Source organism: Heterocephalus glaber, unplaced genomic scaffold, assembly GCF_053883595.1.
Source record: "Heterocephalus glaber isolate CG9 unplaced genomic scaffold, H.glaber_assembly_v1.0 deba00001472, whole genome shotgun sequence".
In the NCBI taxonomy this organism is placed as follows: Eukaryota; Metazoa; Chordata; class Mammalia; order Rodentia; family Bathyergidae; genus Heterocephalus; species Heterocephalus glaber.
The window spans coordinates 43129660-43149723 of record NW_028258315.1 but is presented as its reverse complement, the minus strand read 5'-3'; positions in this window follow the sequence as shown (position 1 = coordinate 43149723).

Here is a 20064-nt window from a genome sequence, read left to right as displayed (position 1 = left end):
GGCTGAGTTAATTCCTCTCTAAGTGGATCACTTCCTGTGTTGGGGGCCTAGTAAGATGTTGGCTATATTGGAGAGAGGCATTATTTATTTTATGACACCATACAATCATCAAGGGAAATACTTTGTGATTTACTAAATGGAGCCTTTGTGGTAGTATGAGTGAGTGACAGAATCGATCTCATTGTAGGCTTTTAACTTAGATTATTTTTCTATTTTCTCTATCAACAAGTAGCAAGACATCCCATCCACTGATGGATTTAATGTTTGAAATGGAGAAATCACTTTCTGGAATTCAGTCTTATAATCATTGTCTTATGTCACTTCTGTGTACTGATGGTATATCCCAAACCATCTCCTAAATATATTCAGCTATGTGCATAACCTTAAAATTATATAGCACTATTTTTGTATAATGATTCAATGTTTATTTGCTATCAATAATCCACCAGGTTCTTGTTTTTCTTCTAATGCTTCTAAGATTAAGAATGTGACAAGAGTTTGAGTTGGGAAATATCCTGTAATTATAGAACAACCATATTTCTATTTTGGTGCTTTAATCCAGCCTCAGCCTTGCAGAATCATTTCCAGTAGAGGAAAAATCCACCTCAATGTCAGAGGACTGCAGCTCCCCCTCCTGGTCCTCTGTGATTTTTCAATCCTGCCTTTTTCAAATTCTCTTCTTAACCCACATTAGATTTAATCCCTGTAGCCATAAGGGAAAATCTTCTGGGGATTCTCAGTCTCTGTTCTTTGGCCTATGACATGGTCAGAATAAAACAATTACATGCAAAATAGGATGTCCAGACCAGCATTGTGATGGTGCAAGTGTTCTATATCTACATTACTCCATGTGGTAGCCACAAGACACAGGTAGCTGGTGAGCACTTAAAATGTGGCTAATGCGACTGAGGAACTGCAGTTTTAGATTTAGATAATTTTAATTAATTTAAATGTAGATTGTCACATGTGGTTATTGGCTACCATATTAGATAGCACTGATTGGATGCTGATGACTTCTCCCCACAATTATGTCCATTTTACTAGAGTGTTGCCACTTGAATCAGACTTACCAATTTTCCTGATCAAGAAGGAGGAAAGACAGTTGCACCAGGCTATGTCAAAAGTGCCTTTTATTCTTTCAGCTGAAGAACCTTACAGCACTCAATTCTTCAAAGACCAAGTCATGGCTCAGTGGCATAGACAGTTTATAGTTATTTTCTGCTTCGTGGCATGGTTTTGCCTTGGCACACTTTAAATAAAAAGGCTGGGTCTAAACTTCTCAAATGTAGCAATCTACAGAAATGTTCTGAGACTGGCTGCTGTGAGACAGCCAGATAACAATAGGAGAAAAGGAAAAAGGGAACTTACTAGGGTCAGAATCCTGGACTTTACAAGTCTTAATTTTTGTAGTATAAATGAGAGATAATATTTAATGTTAACTCAAGCAACAGCGTCAAATGATGACTAATAATTGTATACCCTGGCCAAGAGCATCTATAGATACTCCCCAAACCACTTAGAAACTTAGAATCTAACAAAAACAGATGCCAAGTCTACCTGTAAACACTTTTATATGAAAATTCTAGACCTTCCCTAAGTAAATGAGATATGCATAAAGAATGAATTTGTAAGCCAGCTAAAACTGAGGAGTCTTTATTTGCTTTAGAAAAATGATTCTTCAAAGGTTTTCTTTAAGTAGAAAGTCCTTCTAAAGCATTTAGTGATGTAATAAATGGCAAGATTTTTTAGAAACATAGCAATGAAAAAGGTAAGAATATATCAACATTTTATAAACCAGTAATGTTCTGAAATGGATCCAACGCCTAGTATATCACAGTAACCCTTCCTGTTCCTGCAGAGATCTGCCTATAAGTTGGTAACAGCATTACTTGACACTAAAAAATGTTTTGAGGCAGTTTGTATGGAAGACACAAGACAAAGGAGGTTTATTATGTTGGTTACATTGATTTATCCTATCACAAGCTGAAACTGTTGCATTTAAGGAAATAGATATATTTTACTGAGGGCTTCAAATGAGCTGAGATATACTTAGTGGCCAGATCAAACTTTAAAATCCAGGCTTTTCCTTAACTTAGACAGAAAAGTAAAACCATTCTCTGGATGAATAGCGGAGAGAGATAACAGACATAGAAGCCACTGTAGAACTCTTGGTATTGTCATTACTCGTCTCTGACACAAGAGGGAAGCAGAAATTAACTCAAGATGCCTCTTTATTTGTTATTCAAGTCATCTATACATAGTCTTTCTTCCTATGGTTAAATGGACAAACATTTAAATAAAATGGTTTTATGCTCCCATTATGAAACAGTTTGCTATTATTTTAAATTGGAAAGAGAACTCATACCTGTTTTTGCTGCTGGGGTAGCTTATGGAAAACAATGCTCACAGGGTTTAAAAGATTAGGATTGGAAGTTAAATAAATTTAGAGTCAAATTCAACTTTATACTAATTGGGTAACCTTGAACAAAACACTTAGCCTCTCTGAATCTGTGAAGCTGGGATCAGTCTAACTGCCCATCTCATAGACTTGTTACAAGGCTTATTAAGGCAGTATGTGGAAGGGTACTTACTTCCAACACGTTTTGTTGATGAAGTTTCTTTATCAGACTGAAGAAAGCACTCCTGCCATTATCTTGGCCTCCTCGCCTGCCACCACGCTAACAAAGGCAGATACCATACTCACGGGACAGACCTTCATCAGCTCTTCTGATGCCCGTCACCTGCGAGACCATATTTATGTAGTAAGACAGCTGTTGTTGGCAGTGCAAATTTGCCCTTTCTCATGGCTGTTCCCACCTCCTCTGAGAAACTGTCCCAGCCTATTTTCTGTTCTTTAGGTCCATTCATCCTCCATAAAAATCATTTAATCTTTCTCGAAAATTGCTAAGCCCCTACTTCTCTGTCCCCTATAAAGAGGGCACTTTAGCCTCAACCATGTGGCCCTTCTTTGAATTCTAGATTTTGTGTGGATCCTGTGCATGCTGATAAGTATGTCTTCTCTCCTGTTAGTCTGTGTATTGTCATTTTATTTCACCAGAATCAGTTGTTAAAACCTCAGGAGGGGAAAAGTTAGTTCTCTTCATGCCTACATCACCCTTACAGAAGATCAATTGACCACAGTTTTAGTAATTTTAGTTATGTACTTTCCATTTTGTTTCATTGGTGTATGTGTCTATTTTTGTGCCATTATACTGTTTGGATTACTGTAGTTTTAAATCAGAAAGTGTAATTCCTCTGGTTTTGCCTTCATGCTCAATAGATTACTTTCTCTATTTGGAATCTTTTGTGGTTCCATATGAATTTTAGGATTTTTTTTCTATTTCTATAAAAATGCCATTGGGGATTTTGCTAGGGATTGGGTTGAATCTGTGGAACTCCAGCTAGCATGAACAATTTTAATAATATTAGTTCTTCCTGTCTATGAACATGATGTCATTTCATTTACCTGTGTATTCTGTAATTTCTTTTATCAATGTTTTACAATATTCAGTGTACAAGTCTTTTATCTCTTTTGGTTAAGCTTTCCCCCCCAATTATATAATTCTTTTTGTTGTGAACAGTGCTACTTTTGTAATTTCCTTTTTGGATAGCTCATTGTTTGTATAGAGAAATGTAACTAATTTTTGTATGTTGAAATTGTTTATTAGTTCTGCAGTTTTTTGTTGTCTTTAGACTTACCTGCATATATGTCCATGTTATCTAAAAAGTGGATCATTTTGCTTCTTCTATTCTAAGTTGGAAATTTTTTTTTCTTGTACAACTGCTCTAGTTAGAACATATATGGCCTGTATTATGTTGAGATAAGTTGCTTTTCCACCTATTTTGTTAAGAGTTTTAATCACAAAAGGATGGTGATCTTGGTAAAATGCTTTTTCTGCATCTATTGAGATGATCGTGTGAGTTTTTCTCTCATTTCATTAACGTGTTGTATCACGTTGACTGATCTGCATATGCTGAGCTATGTTGCATCCCAGGAGTAAATCTCACTTGATACGTTATTTAAACTTTTTAATGTTCTGTTAAATTTAATCTGTCATTATTTTATTGAATATTTTTGGATTAAGGATATTGACTTGGAATTTTTTGTGGTGTTTTTGTATGGCTTTTGGACCAGGGTGATGCTAACCTTATAAAATTAGTTTGGGAATGTTTATTCCTCTTCTACTTTATAGAAAAGTCTAAAAATGATTAGTATTCTTGTTGGAATATTTGATATAATTATTCATGAAGCCATCTGATTATGGGCTTTTCTTTGTTGGGAAAGTTTGGTTACCAATACAATCTCTTTACTCAGCTCTGTTCAGATATTTTATTTCTTCTTGACTCAGTTTCTGTAGATAACACATTTCTAGGAATTTACCCATTTCTTTTGGATTATCCAATTTGTTTGTGTATAACTGTTGGTTATAGTCCTTTGTTATCTTTTGTTTCTGAATCACCCGTTGTAACATTTCCTCTTTCATTTCTGATTTTATTTATTTGAATCTTTTTTCTTAGTCTAAAAATTTGTTGATTTTAATTTTTTCCTGTTTAAAAATTCTTTATTTAATTTATTTCAGCTATGATCTTTATTATTTCCTTTCTTTTGTTAAATCTCTTTTTTCTGCTTTCTTGAGTTGTGAAGTTAGGTTGTTTACTTGAGATCTTTCTTCTTTTTAAATGTAGGCAGTTATTACTTTAAACTTCCTTCTTGGTATTGCTTTTGCTATTTCCTATACTTTTTTGGTATGTTGTATTTTCATATGTCTTGAGATATTCTTAAAATGTACTTTTGAGCTCATCTTTGATAATTAAGAGTCCATGCTTTAGTTTTCATGTTTTTGTTACTCTGTGTGTGTGTGTGTGTGTGTGTGTTTTATTACTGATTTCTAGTTTTAATCCATTGTGGTGAGAAAAGATACTTGACATGATTTTGATTTTCTTAAATTTGTTAACACTTGTTTTGTGACCTAACCCATCCCAGATATTACTTATGTACTTGAAAAATGTTTATTCTTTCACTATTGGGTGGAAAGTTATGTGTGTATCTATTAAGTTTATCTGGTCTATAGTGTTGTTCAATTTTCCTAGCTGTTTCATTAGTGATTTTCTGACTACATGATTGATTCATTGTTGAAAGTGGGGTATTGAAGTCTCCTACTCTTATGCTGTCTGTTTCTCCATTCAGATCTGTCAATGTTTGTTTGTTTGTTTGTTTGTTTTTGGTACTGGGGATCAAACTCAGGACCTTGCACTTACAAGGCAGGCACCGGAACCACTGAGTCAAATCCCCAACCCCAGTGTTTGTTTTGTATATTTAGGTTCATTGATGTGGGGTTCACATGTATTTAGAACAGTTATATATTCCCCTGAATTGATCCTTTTAATATTATGTCATGATTTTATTTGTTCCTCGAGATAGTTTTTGACTTGGTATATTTTGCCTAAGTATTGTTACCTTGAAGTGTTTTGGTTACCACTGGCAATGACTATTTTTCCCATCGCTTCACTTTCAACCTCTGTATGTCTTTCAAGCTAATGTGAGTCTCTTGTAGTAGCATATAGATGGATCTTGTTTTTTGTATTCATTCAGCCACTCTATATCTTTTTAATTGAACATTTTAGTCCACTTACACTTAACTTTTTCTCTAGTCTTCTTTCCTGTACTTCTGGTAAACAAAAAATAAATCTGAGTGGGGGAGTCTGGGGTATATGTCTTTTAAAACAGAAGCTGTGATCTGCATCTCAAGTAGGGAACTGGGAAAATCTGGAGCAGATAGCTAAGCATTACTTTGTGTAAAAGGAAAAGAATAGAAATATCTATGTCAACAAAGGTACAAATACATTTTACAATTAAAATTATTAACCCATAAAAATTTTAATGTGAATATTAAATATGAAAAACTTCATGTTAAAATAAAATTTACTCAGTTCTATTAAAGTTGCTTGTGGTAACTCCACCATTTTAGAAAATTCTTTCCAGAAAGAAAATGGCAGCATGAAAACAGATAATGTATCACAGTTTTACAGAACTTGGAATCCTAACACCTGGGAAACAACTACTTAGAAAAAAGAAAAGAAAGAGCTCCAGGAATCAACAAAGAACCAACAGGAAAACTAGAAATCACAAAAAACTGGGGAAACTGAAGACAACACAAAGAAAAAGAGCAAAGCAGTCTGAGGCACTCTTATTCCCATGGAAGGATTGTGTCTCTGAAAACACAAGGGAGCCAGAGAAGGTTGGCAGCCCACAGAAGAAACAAAGGACCACCAGTGCAAGGACCAGTAAATATCCAGTTTGTAAGCTTCAAAGACAGTGTGGGATATTACTCTGAAAGTGACTACTTCCACATGGCAAGCTAGAGTTGGGGAAGAAATTCATTGCAGAGTTGGGTGTATTTGGGAGTGATATAATCAGGATCCACTTGGGGAAGGGGTTAATTGTTCAAGATTGATCTACTCTAGAAATCAAAAGTCATAGAACAACTACATTTTAAGACTTCTGAGGCCACTCTACCATTGTGATGGGGTGGGAGATGGTCACAAGAGAGTCTCAGAGAGGGGGTGGGCTAGTCACAGAAACTACTCACCCAATACATGGTGGGATTATTGCGGACTTATATTTCTTGTTCTTTGTTTCTTTTTTGGGGGGGGAGTTGTTTTTGCTTTTCATCTTTCTCTTGTTTTTTTTTTTTTTTCTGTTTCTAATTTTTTCCTTTACTTTTACCTGATTTTGTCCTTTCTTTTATTCTTCCATTTCACTCTTTATCTCACTTTTCTTTCTTCCTTCTCATCTTTCTTTTTCAAATTTTGCTTCATTCATTTTGTTCTTTCTACACCCCTTCACTGTTACTATTATTAAGCTTTATTCATATTTTAGATATTTAGTTGACCAAATGTTGTTATTGCTAAACTCTTTTTTATTATTAATGGTTGTATAGTTGTTTGCATTTAGTACATATTTTCTATATGTTGATATTTGGTTTATCTTTGTGTCTATATTATTGCAGATCTCTTTTCTATTGATAAGGATAGTATAGTTGTTGCTTCTATTGGTTCTTATGGCAAGTCTTTGAATCTATTATTATTGCTGATTTGTTTGCTATTGCCAATGGTGGCATAGCTGTTGCTGTTAATTGGTTTTTACTGTATGCTAATATCTGGTCTATCTTTGTGTCATCAACATTACTGCAGTTTGTTTTTTCTTCTCTGTGTGGTGCTGGAGATCAAGCTCCCAGAAGAAGATTGGACACTAAGAAGACCCTCAAACATTACAATGAGTAGTTTTAAGAGATGTATAAATACCAAAAGAAAATACAAAGGGATCACAGAAAGACAGATTCTAACTAAAGGGTTTTACACAGAAGAGACATTCTCTCTACCATAATTGATCTTTAATTTTCCAAAACAATAGAAATATGAACAAAGCAAGGCAACAAGGGGCCTGCAAAAATCTTTTGCCCCTCCAAAGCTGACCTCATGGACACTGAAGTAGAGGAAGTTACAGGCAAAGAATTCAAAACTCAAATAGTCAAAATGTTAGAAGGTATTGAAGAAGAAACACATAAGCAATTTCAGAAGATGGTTAGAAAGCTTAAAAAGGATTTTATTAAACAGATAGAGGATTTTACTAATAAAATATTTGATGAACTTAAAGAAGAAACAGACAATAAACTAATTGAGTTAAACAAGAGAATACAAGATATGAATAACCAATTTGGTAAAGAATTAGAAATTATGAAGCAAAAGCTAGGAGAAATACAGGATATGAAAAATTCAATAAAAAGCTTGGCCAACAGAGTGGACAAATATAAAGAGAAAAATGTCAAAAATTGAAGACACAGAGAATGCAAACCATGAGCTGGATCATACCTTAAAATTGACAGGGCAGTGTGCAAGCTGGATCCAACAGCTTCTAGATGACTTTTTTTTTAATATCTTTTTATTGGTACATTTTAGGTGTATAATATAATGACATTCATCATTGGAGATATGCACCTTAACATAATCTCCTGTTTCTTACTTCTTCCCCCTTCCCCTGCCCTCCCTTCAACCTCTCCATCCCTCCCTACTTACAAAGACTTTGTTTCCTTTTTTCATTTGCTCATATTAATTCCATTCCCTTCTTTCCTTTCCCCTACCCCTCTGCTAGATGACTTTTTAAAAAAAGCATCATAATTACAGGAATAAAGGAAAAATTAGAAGATGACCAAAAAGTATAAAAATGTATTCAGTGAAATAATAGCAGAAAACTGTCCAAATATAGATAAAGGATTCAATATTTAAGTACACAAATAGCTGCAACCAGAAAAGAACATTTCCATAACACGTCATAATCAAAATTCTAGAAGTTCAATGAAAGAAGAGAACACTAAAAGCTGTTAGAGAAAAGCAATGAGTTACTTACAAAGGCAAGCCACTTAGAATTACAGCAGATTTCTCAACATGAACCTTAAAGCCCAGAAAAGCTTGGGGCAAAGTTTTGCAAACTCTGAAAGCAAACAATTGTTCACTCACACCTCTATATCCTGCAAAATGGGCCTTCAAAACAATGGAGAAGTAAAGACTTCTGTGACAAAGAAATCCTAAATAAATATATGCCCATAAACCATATTACCAAAACTGATACATAGATTTGGTATAATCTCAAGCATGATACTAACAATATTCCTCACAGAGCCAATCCTAAAATTTATATGGAACTAGAAGAAACCCAGAACAGCAAAAGCAATCCTAGGCAACAAGACCAAAGCAAGAGGCACTTCAGTCTCAGATTTTGAGTCATATTACAGTTACAGTGTTTAAAACTGCCCAGAAGCGACATGCAGATTAATGGAACAGAATTGATAATGCAAAGATAACCCTAGGCACCCTGAGCCATCTGATTTTTTTTTTTTTTTTGGTACTGGGGATTGATCTCAGAACATTGTGCTTGCGAGGCAGGCAGCGGAACCACTGAGCTAAATCCCTGGCCCCTGGGCCATCTGATTTTTGACAAAGGGACCAAAAACATACATGGGAGAAAAGACATCCTCTTTAACAAATTGTCCTGGGAAATTGGTTATCCACATGCAGAAAAATGAATCTATACCCAAAGATATCACCCTGTACTGAAATAAAATCAAAATAGACCAAAGACCTCAATTTTAAAGCAGATACATTGAACTTGTGAAGGAAAAAAATAGGTAAATCTCTTGAAGACACAGGCACAGGCAAAGACTTTCTGAACAGAACCCCAATTGCACAAGAAATAATACCAAGGCTTAGATGGGATTATATTAAATTTAAAAGCTTCTGTACAGAAAAGGAAACAACCAACAGAGTGAAGAGATAGCCTACAGAATGGGAAAAAATTTTTGTCATTTACTCCTTGTACAGAGGACAAATACCTAGAATATATCAAGAACTCAAAAATCAGATCCCCCCCAAAAAAAGACCCAATCAAAAAATAGGTAATTGAAATGAATAGACACTTCTCTGAAGAAGTACAAATGGCTAATAAGTATATGAAAAAGTATTCAGCATCTTTTTCACTAGAGAAATACAAATCAAAACAACACTAAGATTCCATCCTCAAAAAACAAGAAATGGTGGTGAGAGTGTAGGGCAAAAAAACCCCTTGTACATTATTGATGGGAATATAAAATAGTACAAGCACAATGGAGATTCTTAAAAAAACCTGAAAATAGACATTCCATTTGACCCAGCTATACCTCTTCTGAGTATCTTCCCAAAAGAGTTAAAGATGATACAGTAATACATGCATACCCATGTTTATAGCAGCATAATTCACAGTAGCTGAATCTTGGAAGCAGCTTATATGTCATCAACAGATGAATGGATGAAGAAAATATGGTATGTGTACAACGGAGTACTACTCAGTCATAAAGAAGGATAAATATGAATCATTTGTAGGAACATGCATGTACCCTGAGACCATAATGCTAATAAATTAGACACAAAAGGTTAAATATCACATTGTTTCACTGAAATGAGAAACCCAAAGTATAAATATTTTGAAGAGCAAAAAAAAAAACTAGATGATAAGAATCAGAGAGGTAAGAACATTTTGCAGATGGGAAAGAGACTCAGGGATAGAGGGAGAGGGGAGGGCAGGGAAGGGAAAGGAAAAAAAGAAGGATGTGATATGTTTGTGTACCAACTACCAACAATGGATATATTTATTATGTATCACAAACATGTACTAATAAAAATAAATAAATAAATAAATAAATAATGAAAAAAATTATTTGTTAACTATCTAGTAATGATTAAAAGTACCAAAACCCTCCAGGTGATGTTTAAAATATTAAGAGCAGAAGTTATTTAATAGTACATTGCAACATTATTCAAACAAAAAATTAAAGCTATGAATAATTATTTTTCTTGTTATCATAAGATCATCTTAGAAGGAGCTTAGAGTTGGCAAGAATTTACTGTATATACCTGAGTAAAAGCACTGGTCGCTGATAATAATTGCAACAAATTATATTAAATTTCTTTAAAACTTTACCAGTCTCCTACTACTGACCAAAAATTAGTGAGATTTTACTTATCTTTATTGCTTATATTTAGTTGTAAGTTATGTCATTTTCCTTCTTCAAAATGTCTTTGTATTTTTCTTTATTTTCTAGGTTTGCTCATCTCCCCACACCCCGCCCCAATTCCTGATTTTTGTCACCTCTCCCAAATAACTTGCAACAGCCACCTAAGTGGAACATCATGGTTTATGTTCTTTAATCTCAAATCAAGTTCTTGAATCCACTTTCACTATCTTTTTTCATTTTTTTTGGTTTTGTTTTGTTTTTGGTTTCAGGGATAGAACCTGGGACCTTGCACTTGCAAGGCAGGTGGCAGCACCACTGAGCTAAATCCTTGGCCCTTTTTTCAGTTTTTAAAAGTGTTTATAACCTCTTTTCTATTTTAATATTACAATTTCTTGACCACAGTCCTTAGTTAGATGCTTATCCCTGTTATCTTTAATCTTTCAGCAATTCTTTAAATGATTATCCCCATTTTAGAGATAAAAAATGCTTAGAGAAGTTAAGTAATAATAAGCGAGTTATGTGTAAATACCAGAGCTCACTCCAAAGCCCACTTTCTTTCAATATTCACAACATCCCACGGGGACACCTAAGTAGGTTTTACTTCTGCCTATTGCCCCAAGCTCTCCAAGGACAGACTCTGAACTATCTTTTGAACTCTTTTTCTTCTTTCAGCCCATTGTTAGGTTGTGATATAAATGACTCATATTCATTCATGCTCCAGTGGGTCAGATCACAGTAAATGACTTCTTGTTTTCCTGGAAAATGCTTCCCTCTCTTGCTCATGCTTTAATGTGACATAATGATTTTATAACTAAGTTTTAGAAGATAGTTTGTTTTAAATGGTATAGATTTTCCAAACATGATGGCATAGACACACTTCCTTATTCTTTCTGCTAAGTACAACTAAAAATTCCAAACACTTCATATAAAGCAAACACAAGAGGGTTCTGAAAGGCAGATAAATGAAGGCAGATAAGCTCTAGAGACCTCGGGATCCAAAAAATGACTTGTCAGTGAATTTTCTGTGTTTTCTTTTTGCTTTACATATTACAGACTGGGCCCCGAAGAAACCAGAAAACTGGAAACATTAATGAGCACAGACAAAAAATACAAGTATATGAAAAGCTTGCTCTATCTGCTCAGGCCAGGGAAAGGCAACCCAATGAAATAGAAAACTTTTAGACAACACTTTACTGCAGCCAGACTGCACAGCAAGATCTCTGTCCCCAAATCTCTACCAGTCAGTAAAAACTGAATGACAACTTAGATTTTCATGCTCTACAGGTTGCAAATAGGCTCCCCTCAATCCCTACTGGGATGGGAGAAAAGATCAAGCATGGAATTGGGATCCCCTCTGCAGAGGCCTCATGGAGAGCCTGCACTTGCATTCCCATGCTGTGATAGCAAGATGCCTCCCTCCCTCCCCACTCATTGTGGGTGTCACTACAGGCCCATTGGAGAGTCAGGATTTTTATCACTGCTCTTATGGGGTGGAGATGTTTTTGTTATCATGTAGTTTTTAAAAAGGTCATGGTGAAAAGGATGGCAACAGTTATCAGTTATTCTTTTCTTCAGAAAACAGAATTATGTCATTTACCAATGTGTCAGTGTTGAGTAACAGTGACAATCTTTCTGCTTCAAATAGACTGAAACGATGTCTGATGTTTGGATTCATCAGTAAATGAGGTGCAGTGACTCTTTGAGGGGCTACCTTTTGGGCGGACAATGTTTCCGACCGTTCTCTGTCACTTTATCCAAGAGAGATTGGAAGCTAGAAGCTGCTGGGATGCTTCAGTTGTATGTACCTGTGCTTTTTGTGTACTTAGCCTGGGGATAAATAATCCACATTGCTTTTTAAGTAAACAGATGGAGAAGAAACTGAGGGCAGAGAGAATAGGTACTGGGAAACTGATCTACCTGTGGACTACAAGAAGCTTTCTTTCAAGACATGGCAGATGAAAGATGTTCTTACCTCAGGCCTGTTTTTTGCAGGCATTTATGTCAGACAGACCCAGTTGGTAATGTAGCAAATACAGAGAGGCAGTGACATCATAATAGGGCTATAACCATTTCGAAGGGGAAGAGGTTAGAAAGTTCTGGACAAGAGAGTTGACTTTTAAAGTCCTATTTGGGGCTAAATATCTAACTCCAGGGTAGAGTGCTCACCTAGCATGTGTGAAGCCCTAGTTTCAATCCACAGTATTGGAAAAACAAAAGTACTTCTTTGTCTCTGAGTATGCATTTGATTGTTAGATAGGGAAACTGAGACAATCTTATGGACTGGCTAAAATAGTGAAGCAGTTGTACATTATATGGGCAGTCTGACTCCCTGTTGGTTCCATGAGTTTCTAAATGTATTAACAGTAGAAATGGGATTCTGTTCTCCTTTCACCCCTCTGGAGTGAGAAGCTGGAGGAAAACAAAGCCAGGGAGATAGGAAAGATCCTGACCAATGAGCCATAGCACTAATTTAATTTCCTTCATTAAAGACCAAAGGGGAAAATGAACAAGAAGTTAAGTCTTCAAAGGCCCAGGCTAAACTGTGAAGGGATTTCCTGTCCTAAAATTTAGCTGGAAGGGTAGACAGCTTAATTTTGTTTTGCTAATCCTTTTTATTCAGAAATAAGTTCAAGTTGCAGGTTTCAAAAGATCCAACAGGGCTATTAGAGAACCCAAAGTTCCACTACAGTATCATGTAGTAAATAAATTAAAGGTGTTGGGGCTGGGGTTTGGCTTAGTGGTAAACTGCCTGGCTAGCCTGTGCAAGGTCCTGGGTCCCATTCCCAGAACAACAGTAGCAGCAGCAACAACAACAACAACAACAAGTGAAGGATGCCATCATTCATTGTATGTAGATGGGAACTTACTGGTTAATTCATTTATAAATAGCCCTAAGGGGTGAGGAATAGCTTTAAGTGAAACAAGTACAACTCTCGTCCCATGGATGCACTTCTACTATTTTCCTCTATTTTCTTCATTATCAGAAATTCTAACTGATTGTCAGGAGAACTCTAGGCCATGGTCCCCTCCATTCCAGGTAACACCTAATGAGTTAGGGGCTTCCTGACAATGTTATTATTTTGGAAAATAAAGCAATGTGTGTGTGTGCTTTTTTTCTGGAAGACTTCCCTAGAAACATCCGAGATGCTGAGGGAGGATGGTTTTTAGAACCTGCATCTACAGAATCCTTGGCCATTCACAGAGAACTGAACCTAGACTTCTGTACTTCCTTTTGTCTATGTATGAAATATGCAAGCTGTTATCTCTTTCTGCTATTTTAACAAATGGCTAATGCCAGCTTGTTGGAAGTGTAGAGGAGAAGTCAGAGTAGAAGAGTTCCAATATAATCAGGTCAGCTTTGCACAAACACATGTAAAATTCAATTCCTGCCTCCTCAAATGGGTGTATATAGATGCTAAGTCTGGAGGGATTTTCAAATCCTTCCCAGACCCTGATTCTCTGATTCCTTTCTGAGCATGGTGCTGAAATGGGAAGAGTACACTCCTCGTATCTTCTCTGAACTTTGAGGCATCTTATACCAAGTTCAAAGTATTTTTGGCATTAGCCCCTAGAAATCTGATGCTCTCTTTTCTTTTGTGCACTCATACATGATCACACACTAGTAAGTAGTTCAGGCTGATCTTACCAAGCCTAGAAGCCTATTTTCTGAATGGTCTCCCCCTCCATGCCCCCAGCATGCTCTGGGTTTTGAATGCATATCCTTGGAGGTGTATAACATGCTTGCGAATGTATATTGAATAAATGCAAAGTGTGAATGTTTTCCAAGGGTCAGATATATGACAACAGTGGTGGACACCAGGAGATCATTACACTGGGAGCCTTATGTCAGCTCTCTGGTAAAATTTAAAAGACATTTATTTAAAAAAAATCACTTGTTTCCTATTGAACATATCAAGAAATTTCCAGTTGTAGTCTGTGTTTCCTTCTAGCTCCCAGTTCATTGGAAGAACAAAGACAACTGACATGGTCAGGTCTGGGAGATCATCAAGCCCTCCCTGGTTTTGGTTACCACCAATTATCTTGCTTCTGATTCCTTCATTATTCAGTTTCCCTATCTCTTGGAGCAGTGATTTTTCCATAACATCAAAATGCTTCAGATATGTGCAAACAATGACAGTCGAAATTTCCATCAAAGGGAAAAAATAACTTTCTCTTTCCTCAGTCAAACTCTAGTGTCATCCAGTGTAGAAAATATGCTGTCCTTGCATTTCTTGCTAATTACCTTTTCCCACTGCTGCCTCCTGCTCTACAGAGGAGAAGAAAAGTATTCTGGAAACCGTAATTGGAGAGTACATTATTTCCAGCGGAGGTCAGAGGTAGTCATTAAATTTAGCAACTAGTGGTTCTATAAAAACTATCTGGAATAATGCAATAGGAGGCCATTTTGTTTAGTGAACACAATTCTTTTTATTCAAGTCCTTGTTCTCCCTGTACATATCATGTCAATAGCAATAAAAACATTTCTGAAGCAAAGGGTAGCCTTATCAAGATTTTTGTCTTGAGATATAATTCTCACCTTTCTTGGTTGATATAACAAGCCCTATGGAGCCAAAATGAAATGTTGTTACACCTTTTTTTTTTTTTTTTTTGCTACTGGGGATGGAACTCAGGACCTTGTGCTTGCAAGGCAGGCACCTGGAACCACTGAGCTAAATCCTCAGCCCTGAAATGTGCAATTGAGGTAGAATCACCCTCAAATTATGACATAGCCATACCAGGCACCATTAAGGTTTGTTCCAAAAATATCAGAATACTCTGAGAGAAAAGTACACTTCAAATTTCCTTTTCTTCTATGGAAACTCGTGATTTTCTTAGTTTAGATTCCTGAGCACAGAGAGGAATTTTTCTGTGTTTTGCAAAGAATAGCAGCATAGAATTAATTAAAGAGATGGTAGAATTAGGTTTTTCTGACTTTTGAAGCAAAGTTTAACATGAAGCAAAACCAGCAAAAATAGTAATCCTTTAGCAGGAAATATTACTGATTTATGGAAGGGAAAGATAATAAATTTTGCAAAGGGTGTTTGTTTGGAGGCAATCATGATCTGGAGAATGCAGCTCCCTGTCAACCAAGTAGTGGCTTCAGTCTTCACAGAGAACCAAGACTGCCCACACCAGCTCAATGTCCACTGCATCGTCTGTCTGGCTTGGATATACCAGGGAAAGGTGAAGAACAAATAATTCTTTCTAAGCATGGGATATCGTAGTGAGTAGTTTTTGGTTTGTTTCTGGTCTTAAAAAATGATTTTAAAAAAAAACCCCAAACCCCACCATCGCCCTTTCTCTTTCTTATTCCTTATTCCTGAGCAACTCCCACCTCTTTTCTTCTCTTTTTTTTAATTTTTAAATTTTTTTTAAAGGTCACCCAAATAACTTCTATTTCTGGTGTTTAATGGGATATGCACACAGGCATAACACAGGTTTGGATTCATTAAGTCCTCATGAAGAATTATTTTCTTCTCATAAACAAGCCAGTTCCATCCAGGATCCACTATCTACACACCTATGTTACAGCTTTTATATCAAATCTGGTATCTGAAGAAAAGATACACATATAATATGTTAATTTAAGTTATGTATTTTACAGAAAGATTAAAACTTCAAGTGACACAAAACTCAAAAACTGTATTAAAAGTTTGAATATAAAACTCAGATCCACTTGGAATGACTAAAGAATGGAAGTTCTGTATCCACCTGTGTTAAGACTAGTAAATGTAATGAAATTTGTTACCGATAAAATGTATTCATTTATTTAATGTGAGTTATCTAATTTTAACACTATGGCACCCTAAAAATCAAACTTACTTTCATGATGAGACACTTTCATTAGTGATGAAACCAAAAGAACAGATTTCCTGCACACTAATGCCAGCGCTTTTCTTCAGTAAATTGGGGTATATACTATGCAGTATGTTGCAACAGAGACTTTGCTCATTTGTATACAACTATCCAATATACTCTTAAATATATATGTATGTGTTCTTCTGGCTGTAGTGATGCACTGTAAAGCTATTTCACAGTGCAAGATGATGAAACGAACCCAAATGAAGGCTGCATAATGACAATTATGGTACAAGACAATATTTACAGAGTCACTGGAACGTGTAACAGTGGCTTTGTGTCTGTCAGAGTGGACGTGCCCCAGGTTAGCGACAGGGACGAAGCTATGCCTGACTGCCAGGGACTTCAGACGGGTCGTGAGGAGGGGCATCGGCTGCACTGTGGCAGAACTGGCACTGTGGCTTGTGTTCTGGAAGCCTTCCCCGTGGACTTGGTTAAGTGACTGTGGCGGTGTGGAAAGTAGAGGCCGAGTGGCGGAAGCCGAGGTACTGGAGGAACTGCTGGAGTGGCAATGAAAAGACAAAGGCGGGTCGGCCCGGGCGTTTCTACTGTGCTGGGTCCTCCAGCTTGGACTCCGCGGTCGCCCCTCGGCTGAGGGCAAACGCACTGGTGCACAGGCGCTCTAGGGCCAGCCAGTCTGAGATCCACAGGTCCTGCCCCGAGTACTTCGGTTTTAACTGATTCACAGCTGAAAGTTGATTCTCTCTCCCCACTCTGCTCAAGCGCATTCCAGAAATTCAGAACACTGATTTCAGAAGCGTCTCTTTGCCCCCCTAGTGTGTGCCTGTGTTTGATGTTTTTCCTTTTAGCAGTCTTGGGGTTTGTGTTTTGATCCTCTGCTCCAAACATATCATCAGCAGGTGCTCTGGGCCTCAGTTTTAACCGATCTGCTATTTTTGCTTTCCAGGTGGGCTCCTGCTTTTCTGAGTCATTTCTGGTGGGTGGTAGCAGACTTCCAGTCGATTTTCTCTTCTTCATTACCTCGAACACTTTAGTTATTGAAGGGGTTTCTTTCTCGCTCTTGACATGGCCTAGACTGCCGCTGTCTGACTTGAACCCAGCAGACTTTTTCCTGGACAGTGTGTCACATTAAATAAGTTTGTGTGAATTGAAGAGCTGCCTCCGGCTGTCCAGGCTGGGTGTCAAACTCCCCTCGGTACAGCTCGCCTCACTTCCTTCTGAGTTCCTTCGGCTGGTCTTGGTGACTTCTGGAGTTTCCCCCTGGAAAAAGCCTCTCGCAGGTCAGTGCTGTGGGGAATACGGGGAACTCGCTCTCGCTGTCTGTCTTCACGGGCCACCCTTCACTTAGCAGCTCGCTCCTCTCGTTGTCGGCCTCGTCGCCCTAATTTTCTACCACAGACCGCACCTCTGGGCTTAGCCGGGTGGAGTCCAGGCTGGTCAGGTACGCGTGGACGACATGGTGGAATAATCGGAGGTGATGATACCGGCATTGGCCAGAAACTCGCTGTGTTTGGTCTCTGGACTGGTTGGTTTCTTAGTGGAAAACCTGGCCAAAGATTCCACCTCCTTTTCTGTTCCTGTCTACCTTTGCAATTTCTGGCGCCTATGTGCTGTGCTGAACACCAGCTTTAGGTCAACAGATGTTGTTATGAAAAACAAGAACTAGAAAATTAGAAAAGCTCACTGCTTTGCAATGCTTATTAGCGTGCAAGTGTGGTAATATGCTTTCTAATATTTTAGTGGAGCTCTTGTGGGCCTTTCACTCAATGGTTTGTGGACTTGCTCTTACTTGGAAACGGATTGGCCCACTTAAAAAATGGATCATTTTGTGCAGATGCATTTAATTGATTAAAAAATGCGTTTATGGGACTTTATACAAAGAAAGATGAGACTCAGGCATATAATTTCAATATAACCATGGACTGAAATCTATTTCTGTAGTGTAGAAGGCCTATTGGCTTTCTGGAGAGTTGCTGATATGATTCTGTGTAGAATGGGTGATGAAACTTGAGTCTGATATGTGCAGGTGATGGCAGTAGCAATAAATCTACCCACTCAAGCAGAACAGAGACTCTGGCATATAATTCCAGGTGTCCTATCAAATCCCAAGAGTATAAAGGATGGTAGGAATCAAGAGTCCATCTCCCTCCCAGTGTAGAAGTCCTCCTGCAAATATCACATAATCCTGAGCTTAGAAGTAGGTATCTGGCCTTTTGATGACTCCATGTGTGGGTTCTGCCATGGCTTCTTGGATCTTCACCAAAAAGGTTTCATCCTGCTTTGCTTGCTTGCCTTGCACCTGGCTGAGGTTCACCAGTGCAGCCCCTATAAACCTTTCTCCATTCCCAGGTCCACTTTTGTTCCTGTATTGGTTAGCATTCTCTAGAAGAATAGAAAATATCTATGTATCAAATTATGCAAGGGGGTTTATTAGGTAGCTTACAGGATTAGAGGGAGGAGGATCTACAATGGCTGTGTGCATGCTAGAAAGCTGGAGGATCCAGTTACTGTTTAGTCCAAGAATTTGGGAGATACAGAACAAGAGAGGTCAAGGATTTACTGTCAACCCCAGACTGAAAGCCTAGTGGCTTTCTGGAGATTCACTGGTATGATTCTGTGTAAAAACAGTGACGAAACGAGTATGATATGCACAGGCGATGGCAGAGCAACAGATCTACCCACTCGAGCAGAATAGAGCTTTGTTAAAATATAGGCTTACTTCCTCCTTCTTCCCTTTCATTTCACCCAGGCTACAAGCCTATTCATTGTTGTTACCCAGAGTTAGGGTGGGCTCTCCCCTCTCAGTTTACTGGCCTACATGTGACTATCTCTGGAAATACAGAGACACCCAGAAATGTGCTTTGTTAACCTGTTATGTGTTTCTTAATCCAGTCAAAATTTACATATGATTAACAGCCACAGTTCCTCTAATTCTCACTTCTGTCTCAGGACTTCTTCTATCTTCCCCTGTGACCATGAGACTGCCTGTCCTCCTGGGCACCCTACAGCTTGACAGTCCTTCTCCTAAATAGAGGTGCTTAGGTCTGAAGAGTCAGTAGGTGTGATCTGACTCCTAAAATGTGTCCTTCCTTTGGGACAACCTTTGACTTTATTACACTGTCAACATCCTTGTTATATGAGTTAACATCCTAAGAATATTTCCAATGTATTAATAAATCTGTGGCTCTTGGTCAGTTTATTGAAAAACACTGTTTAGCAATTGACATTTTTCTTCAAGCACTCATCTTTCTAGCTATTTAACCTGCTCTGAAAAGAAGAGGAGGTTCTGAAGTGAGGCTCTGGCAGTTTAACCATTGTGATGGATCTATAATAGAGGAAATGAGAAAAAAAATAGAAGACTAGATAAAAGGGTTGGATCTAGAATGTGTCTCAAAGGCCTACTTGTTAAAGGCTCAGTCTCCAGGTTGACACTGCTGGGAGGTGGTGGAAACTTAAAGAGGGAGAGCCAAGAGAGGTCTTCTGTCTTTGGGATGTGCCCTGAAGGGACAGTGAGACTTGTTCCTTTCCTTTTTCTCTCTTCTGCTCCTAGCACTAGAAGGTGAGCAGCTTTGCTCCACACCATGTTGCATTGCCTTTCCTCAAGCAAGCACAAAAGCAATAGGTCAGTTAACCATGGATTGAAATTTCTAAGACTATGAGCCTAAATGAAACTTTCCTCTTTGTAAGTTGATTATCT